The sequence below is a fragment of the Mauremys reevesii genome, linkage group 1 (genome assembly GCF_016161935.1).
Source record: "Mauremys reevesii isolate NIE-2019 linkage group 1, ASM1616193v1, whole genome shotgun sequence".
NCBI classification, from domain to species: domain Eukaryota; kingdom Metazoa; phylum Chordata; order Testudines; family Geoemydidae; genus Mauremys; species Mauremys reevesii.
In genome coordinates, this window is record NC_052623.1 from 189,623,440 (window position 1) to 189,632,074 (window position 8,635).

General features: G+C 48.8%; 1 long non-coding RNA gene across 1 annotated transcript; it reads right to left on the reverse strand.

Annotated features, from left to right (window-relative positions):
• Positions 1-301: 301 nt before the first annotated feature.
• Positions 302-2,222, reverse strand: LOC120396076. The gene is made up of 3 exons (XR_005592964.1): positions 1,919-2,222; positions 642-729; positions 302-468 (listed from the first exon to the last, which is right to left on the reverse strand). It is a non-coding gene; the product is annotated as an uncharacterized LOC120396076 (long non-coding RNA).
• Positions 2,223-8,635: the final 6,413 nt, after the last annotated feature.

Sequence of the window (8,635 nt, forward strand, 5' to 3'; positions counted from 1 at the left end):
ACTGTCATTGCTACCCCAACAAAGCAATGGAAAGGAAACACAGAGGTCAGATTTCACAGTAGCAGACTCACTTAGTTTCCTTCAGTCAGGGTGGAAATAATACACACAGGGGGACAATTTGGCTTTGAGTCTACAAGTCAAAAGATATGTTAACTGACCTTTGCATTTGCAAAAGAAAAAGAGGATACACTTGCTTTATCCAGCCACATAGGTGTGTGTATAGAGCTCTCTAAACAGAGAAACAACAGCTCCCAGCCTGGAGGAATTTGCAGTCTTTAACAACACGCCTCCTCCGAGGGAAAATGCTAAAACAAACCTAGGGGAGGGCTAGCAAAGGCACAAAGCGGAAAGAAGGGAAAGGATCAGAGTCCTTTACAAAGCAGGTTAAAAGTTGCCAGTTCTGTTAAAAACCATTTCAGTGAAGCCAGATCAGTGGAGAAAGATTTAGCAATTCTATCTTCCAGGTACCTGAACAAAAAAGGAGGGATGGGGAGAGGGGAAGACTAAGAGAGAGAGGAAAATGAAATAAACTCAACAAAGACCAGGATAATACATAGACCAGCTATGCACTAGCTCCCAGGGAATTGATTAAATATGAAATTAGAGCTGGGGAAAAAATTAGGGCACAAGTAGATACTTACTTGTACCTTGAATGATGTGTTACAAGTGTTACTCTAGCACCCTCTGGGGGCAGATGTTGTTACTTCTCACCGTTTTCTCAAGGGAAGCCTGATCAATGTAAGAATTGGAATAGTGGAGGCTTTTATCATCTATAAATACCCATGTAACACACACAATATGTTAAAAGAACATTAAGGTTTCATATTCTTACTTGAGTGCTTGACTTTGCCACAATAAAAGCTGCTGCTACAATCTTCATTCAGCCCCCTTGTGCACGGGCATTATAATACAGTTTTTAATCACATGAGCACATACTTCCCCCCCCCCCACCCCCAGGCCCCCTCCAATGCCTCTTCCTTACTCTCCTTCTTGGAAATGGCTGAACCATTTTGGCTAAATTTTCCAGAAAAAAATTGCCCGAGAGAAAGTTCAGCCTGAACAGTTCAAGCTTGGTAAAGCAACTGAAAGCAGGGTCTGATGATGAGATGCATCAAGGCCACCTTAATATGTGGTGCTACCAGCTGTGCCTGTAAATGAAGACCGGGCTGCACTTCAGCGGCGGGTCCCGCTTTGGCGGTAATTCGGCGGCGGGGGGGCCCCGCCGCGGGTCTTCGGGGCACTTTGGCGGCGGGTCCCGGAACGGAAGGGCCCCCCGCCACCGAAGACCCCAGGCCCCCGGAATCCTCTGGGCGGCCCTGTCACATGTATGGTGCCAAGGGTGGCCAGGCAAGGTGAGCCCATCCCACCATGACTACACCGGGCGAGGCGGTGTTTGAGATTGAAAACTTTAGCCCTGCTTTTCCTAAGGGTGAAAAAGAAGCCATTCAAGCAGAGGCAAGAGGATCTGTGTTCAGTCACTGTTTTAAGGGAATGGATTGATTTTTTTTAGAGTTGAGCCATTGATTTCCACCCCGTTGCCTGGTATAGGCTCCCGGTTACATTAGAGAAGCCCTTGGTCAGGTGAGTATCTATGATTGACAGCACCTGCCTATTCAGAGTACAGCCATTCTTCCTTGCCAACAGCTGACAGAGTGGCCCCCACTCCTCAAACATCTAGCACAGCCCATTCCTCCCAGCTTTTAAAAACCATGGGCAAATCCAACTTTTCCCAAGAAGTGTTTTCAGTTTAAGTTCAGGTGACTCCCTATGTAGGACTCGCCCCTTTAAAAATTACGCTTCTAACCCTCTTGCCTTTTGTATGCAGTGTGTCAAATGACCTTGCTCCGTGGCTGCATAGTACATGGATTGATTATGCTGGGCACTGTAGCTGCTACAGCAGTGAACCCTTAAGCCTGACCTGCAGCACCTTTCTCCTTCCAGTCCTGGTCCTTCACACAGCTCCCCCAGTGCACCGCCACCCTGTTCAGATGCCTCCTGGCTGTTGTGCACCCAGGCGGAGTGAAGAATGCGGATGACTTGAAGTTGGGAGTCTTCAGTGTGAAGAGGGAACACTTGCCCCAGCAGCTCGGAGAGGAGCGAGGGAAGTGCCCCACTCCCACTTTGTTTCTTGGACGGCAGCAAACCCCATCTAATGTGTTTCTGTTAGTCAAAATGGTCCGGCAAGTAGGTCCTATCTCCTGCATCTTAAGGCTTGGTGCAGTTTGGGCTGAAAGGGGCAGCGAAGGCTTTTCGGTTGACAGCATTATCACTTCTAGCAGCTCTTAGAGGTGTTTAATAATTGGCTGCAGCAGTGGCTGTTTAATTCTCTCTACCATTTCAAATGTAACCATTTAATTTAAAAAACCCTCGGCCGCTGGAAATCCTGTAATCGAATCCAAGCCTCTGTCAATCTAATTAGTTTTGAAATACTGTATCTCCAGCACTTGGAGACCTAAATAAGCAGCTTAACATTAAAACCCAGCTTCTTTCCCAAACACTTACTGCTTATTTTTTTAAAATTCCAAAATGGAAGTTCTCATTAAACAATAGTCAGCTGAAATTTTTATTCCATTCCCCTCTTGGGTTCCCCCCCCCAACTCCCGGCATTTGCCTTAAGAGCATGTGTCAGGAAGCTGGAGGGCAGGTGAGGAGCTACGTGTATCACCTCTGCCATTCTGTCCATCAGGCATTTTGAACCATGCTTCACTATTGCTAAAAAGAGACTCGTGTATCTTCAAATCCCAGTGCAGACGAGGTTTAACCTAGTTATGTAACAGTTTATAATGCCCTGCTGTAGTTTAGCTTGGCAGGACTAGCAACCAGTAAGACCAAGGCTATCACCTGCTTTTGTCAACTGTTTGGTAACATGATTAGGCCCGGTCTATGCTGGAATAGGGATAGCATCGCTATTTAAAAGAAAATAGGCCGCATCGTCCTGGGCGAGGCTGCTTTTCCTGTGGGGCATGACCTGGAACTGAATTGTGAAGGGCCATCTGCAGGACTGCACCCTGGACTGCAGCCTTGAGACGGCAGAACAATGCCCATGCTCCATGGGGTCCAGCAGCAGTCCAGGCAGGGAAGAGAAGCAGGAGCTTTCTTTCTGCCCTCCCTGCTGCTGCTTTTGCTCCTTCCTTCTCTGCCCATCCAGGGCAGCAGAAGTGTGCTTCAAAGGGCCATGGGGTTGGATTCACGGTTCCCTGGAGCAGAGAAGTCCCAGAGCTGAAGGAAGTGCAGGCAGGAAGGGGAGAGGAAAGGGAGAAGGCCCTGCACCACTAGACCCATGCTCCACAAGTACCTCAACCCACAATATATCCAAAAATAACTGTGATCCAAATCCCGTAGTCCTTTAGGATACGCAGAGTAATGGGGCAGGTCCCCCAACCCCCAGCCATTTCATCAGTGGCAGATAAAAAGGTTGAGAGACTTGGTTAGTGGGACCGGGCACAGAGGCAGGAGACCTGGGCTCTATTTTTGCCGCAGCCACATACAGTGTGGCCTTAGGCACGTCACTTAATCTCCCCGTGCCTCTGTTTCCCCATATGTAAAACTAGCATAATGATACTTGACCTCCTTTCTGAAACAGTTTGTGATCCAGAGGTCAATAACATAGGTGCCTGATGATGCCATTGTTCATCATGGGTCCAATCTGATTTGAGCAGCAATTGACCTGATGTAAACTATTCCCTAAATAACTTACTCAAGGAATAACAGCAAAACTGTGAACGCATGATTCATCGACTAACATCTCAGTAGCTCTATTTATTCCAGCTATCACAGCGTGCAGTCTAAGGCCAAGGAGGTAACAGCATTCCCCCCTCCCTGCACACACCCCAGATGACTTTAAAGTTTAAAAACCGTGAGTTTTTAAGCTTGGGAATCAATAGCCTCCTTGCTGCACAAACCTAACTCTCGCACATGCCTTTCTGCTGTTGAAGCTACCCAGGGTGGTTCATCACTACACCTCCCTTAACTGAACCCTTCCTCTTATCCGAAACCAGGTCACAGCCCAGGGGGGCATTAGACAAGTGAGGCTCAGATAATAGTGGCTGCACTCAGAGCTCCCTAGGCAGCTGCTTCCTGCAGGAGGAATGGCAGTTTCATTTCCTTTGCTTGGTTCTCCCCCCCGCAAGTCAGGGCCAGCTGGCTTCCCTAAGGCTGGCTGGCTCAGTGGCATTTGCTGCACAAGCCTTTATCCACTGAAATCTGACTTGACTCCATTAAAACGGCAGGCGAGAGCTTAAGTGACTACAGGCCAGCCGCTCCATTGAAGTTAATGGGGAGTTTGGGCCACGCAAGGACTGGAGGACTCAGATATTTGTGCTCCTGCGTGAGCTTTCAGCACATGAATACATACACGTGGGAGCGTAGCTGATCTGGCTGGCCTTAGGGCAGTCAGCCAGTCAGCTCGCTCTCTGTAATTAGGGGAACTAACCGGCAGGCTTTGAAGTCTGCGATCAGGGCTGAGAAAACCTGACAGCAGACTTCAAAGTCTGCTGCGCCAGCTCGCCTGATTATCTGAAGGCTGCTGGTGTCCCCCAAGACACTGAGATAATCGTGGTAGCGCTGCACTTTCCCCCCTCCCCAAGTTGCTAGGATTTGAACTCAGGATTTTTCTTCCCCTCTGCTCCTCTAGGTGTGTGTGTGAGCTGAATCCTCCCGGAGGAAACGTGGGTTCTGCTGAAACATTCAGTGAAGGCCCGAGGGAGCAATGGTTTTTGCTGCGGGTGCTGAAAGCCAGACAGGCCGATTGCAATCAGAGCGTGGAGCATTGGGCCTTATTGTGCTGTGACTGACTGATCTGACGCCAGCTACTGGGATAAATGTGGACTCAAACCACAAATTTTCAAACCTGGCTGCCTAAAATTGGGCTCCTGCTCTCTACTGCGAGCGTCACCTGAAACCCTGAGCTTTGTTGTCGAGAGAGCCCAGCCTGTAAGCACAAAAGGTGGCTTGTTAGCAGGCACTGGCTGAGCAGCTCTGACACTGGGTGAGGAGCAGTCGCCCTGCAGGGCTAAGCAACCAGGCTGCAGGGAGACAGACAGCTGCCGGGCAATTGTATGTATAAAGCACCCTGGCTCTGTGGAGGGATTGGGGTGCTGTACAGACACACTGAAATGGACTGTAATGAAAATACCCTGCTAAGAAGCAAGGGTTCAGCACTGGACTATCAGGGGATCGCACGTCCACGCCAAGAAGTACTGGCAGAGCTCTGAGCTCCTGAACCCCTGGCTGTGTCTGACTCTACCCAGTCCTAAAGGGCCTCACTCTCATCACTGTAGCAGGTACAATATCCCCAGAGCAATGTCTTTGTGCATGGCCAGTGACACTCCACTCTAAACAGAAACCAATTCTCTCCCCCTCCCCTTGAAACGGCGTGTGTCAGACAGGCAGCAGCCGCAGAAGCTGCTCAGATTTCACAAGGTCCATTAGCAGAGTCAAAGTGGGTCCAGCTGAAAGCCTGGAGCTGCAAACTCTGGCTTACTGCAGGCTCCTAAAGCCTCCAACCTGCTTCTTAGTGATTTATAGCTCCTCTGAAATGAATATAATCTGCTACCTTGGGATCATGCATGGCTCAGCAGAGCGAGGGGAGGGGGAAGAACCTTTCACTTCCAGTTTACATTCCAGCACTGTTTGGCAGTATCTGAAGAGATACCAAGTGATGGCTATTCCAGGGCCAGGGTGCAGTAAGCTAGTGATCTCTGCTCACTTCCTAGCAGACAGCTATTCATATCAATACAATTGCTGCCCTTCCATCCCTTTGTCGTCAGTCTCAGGAAAACACCCACAGACTGAACAGGTTATGTAGGCTGACCTGCTCTCCCCTGCAGAGGTGGTCCCTAGAGGTCAGATTACAGGACAGTGTAGGTAACACCCGTACTGCTACCACCAATGCTCTGCTATTTGTATGGAGAGAGGCTGCTCCAGCACCTTTCACTGTTACAACATTTACATGAAAAGAAACCCTCATTATGCCAAGTCAAACTTTGTTTCTTAAAAGCAGGTGGGGCTAAGAAACGGGAACGTCTTAGGCATGCCATTTTTGTGACACATACATTTGTGCAGTGCTGGATAGACCATTTCTACCTTACCTCTCCTGTCGCAGTGTCTCTGTCCCACCTTTGTTAGTCCCAGGGGTGCAAATGGTTCTAGAATGAGGAGTGATTTGAAAAGTACCTAGATAAATGATCCATCAGGACCAGCACTACAACATGGCGAGACCGATCTTACATTGACATAGCACCTTTCACCCAAAGGAGCCCAAGCACTACGCCTATCGTACATACCCCAGGGAAATGCCTTCCACTAAGGAAATGCAGCTACCATTTGAGTGTGAAGTGGCAGCACTACTCAGCAGGACAGGGAGTGAATGCCATGGTCAGTGGAAGCAGCCGTGGCATTACAGAGGTAACCACATCCCCTTTCACATTGAAATTTGGTGAGAAATCCAGTTTATTAACAGACATCAGACACCAACACACAGATCCTGAGCACATATGTGCTACGTCCTGTGCAATATGGCACTAGTGACAGACAGCACAGTACCTCTGACCACCATTCTGGGGCACTGGCTTATTGGTTATTTAAGAGTCACAAGCTGAGCCTCAGTTCGTGTCTGTTGAATGGGGCCAATAATACTTCCTTTCCCCTACTCTTTGGCTGTTTAGACTTAGGCTCTTCAGGAAAGGAACCATCTTAGTAGCGGTGTTATAGCCAGTGTCTAGCACAACAAGGCCACAGGTTCAGTTGGGGCCTGTAATACCAGTCAATAAGAGCACTGCCTGTTGAGTAATCAGCCCAAAGGCTACTTCTTTAGTGGATAAAGTTGGCCCCTTCTGCTTTGGCTCTGTGCGCTATGGTGGTTTGGAGCTGTTTCCTATCATTGGTGCTTAGTTTTACAGCATGTTCTCTTGGGTCCTTGAGAACAGAAGGCCATACAATGTTATTAGGGTGAGGGGCAGGATCCAGCCCGGCAAGGGGCACGGTGGGACAACTGTACCCCCGTTTGGTTTCAAAGCTGTGCCAAATTCTGGGGCTTGGCTCTAGCCACGTTTGTAAACATTTCCAAATGCTGTACAGAGCCTAGCCCACGCCTTGTTTACACTAGCCTTTGGGGGAAATCTCCCACCATTGCACTACACTGAGCCCAGCTCTAGCAAGAGCAGCACCGTCATCTAAACCTGCTCAGAACAAAGTTAGATGATACACAGTGGTTAAAGACCCCCAGGCCTTGCCTATCGTAGTGCTCCTGCTGTTACTACCACTGGCAGAGCTCCACCAATGCTAATGCAAGGGTGGGAGATTTCCCAGAGGAGAGCGCGGTCTGCCTCGCAGCAAGCTATTTGAGGACAGGTAATGTTGCACTCGCGGGCAGATGGACATACTATATGTGCTTGGGAGGGAGGGAGGAAGGGAGGGGGTGAAGAAAATTAGCAAACGGGAGCACTGTAGACAGAGGGCAGGAAGGTTAAGAGAAGCTAGGGGAAGAGAGATGGGGACGGCGCCCAGGATACAGGCGGGAGAGATGTCAGGGAAGGGGAAATAGGACGGGAAATGAAAAAGGTAAACAAAGAGAGAGGAGAGCACGTAGGAAGCATTTGGAGATAAAAGATGGAAAGAAAAATGGAAAAAATGTAGCTACACAAAATATTGTTAGTAGAATTTTATTTGCACCGCTATCCCCCATTTGGCTTGTCTGGCTGCAGTTCAAATACCATTTCCACCGAGGTGGGGGTGGGGAAAGAGCTAGATATTTGGTATAGGTCTAGTAGAAGCAGCTATGTAGTGGGTCTGATGCCATGCTCCCAAGCAAACGTGGAAAAAAGGGAAACCCAAGCACAGAGCAAAGAAAGAGAAAAATAGGAAGAAACTACTTAGAGTGAAGTCCAATTGGGTTGCAGAAGTCTGAGGTTGCAGAAGCAGCTCCGCATTCAGGTGTTGTCAAGAAAACATCTTTGAGGTTGCTTGTGTCACACTAGGCAGCTTAATGCCTATACAGAAACTACGTGGAGGGTCTCTTCAGTTAGTAGATATTTCGGTCTGCACTAAGTCTGTTCAGCATCCTGACAACCAACACCATTCACAACCATGTTCAAACAGTACAATGGTGTAGTGGAGAACTGGTTTTAAAGAGCAGGAGAATGGATAACAATACTAGCACTTCTCTCCTGGTTCTACGAGTGGCAGCAATCTCATGAAGTAATGCTGGTGCAAGACAACCTCCTGGGGAAAAAACAAGCCTAGCAGGCATGCTGCCAGCACAGCAGCGGCACAGGACAAAAGCTGCTGGGCCATCATCCTGTTCCCAGGGATCTCACTTATTTGTGTTATGGTAGCACCTAAGGTTCCCAAATCAGGCATAATGGCCTCATTGCGCTCAGCCACTACCAACACTTATTTGAAAAGAATCCCTGCCCCCCAAAGATCTCATAACTTGGAAACTGGGAAATCATGAAAACTGCATACTGATTGTCGTGATCTTTTCTTTCAGTCATGGCTGCCAGACCTGAGCTGGGGAAGGAAAGAAACCAAGGCATATACTGTGGTGGGAGTTGCCACGCAAGCCACCACTCAGCAGCGCTACGTGCCACCGTGAGGTGGCTTTGGTATTGTGATCAAGCAGGATAGCATGAGTGAC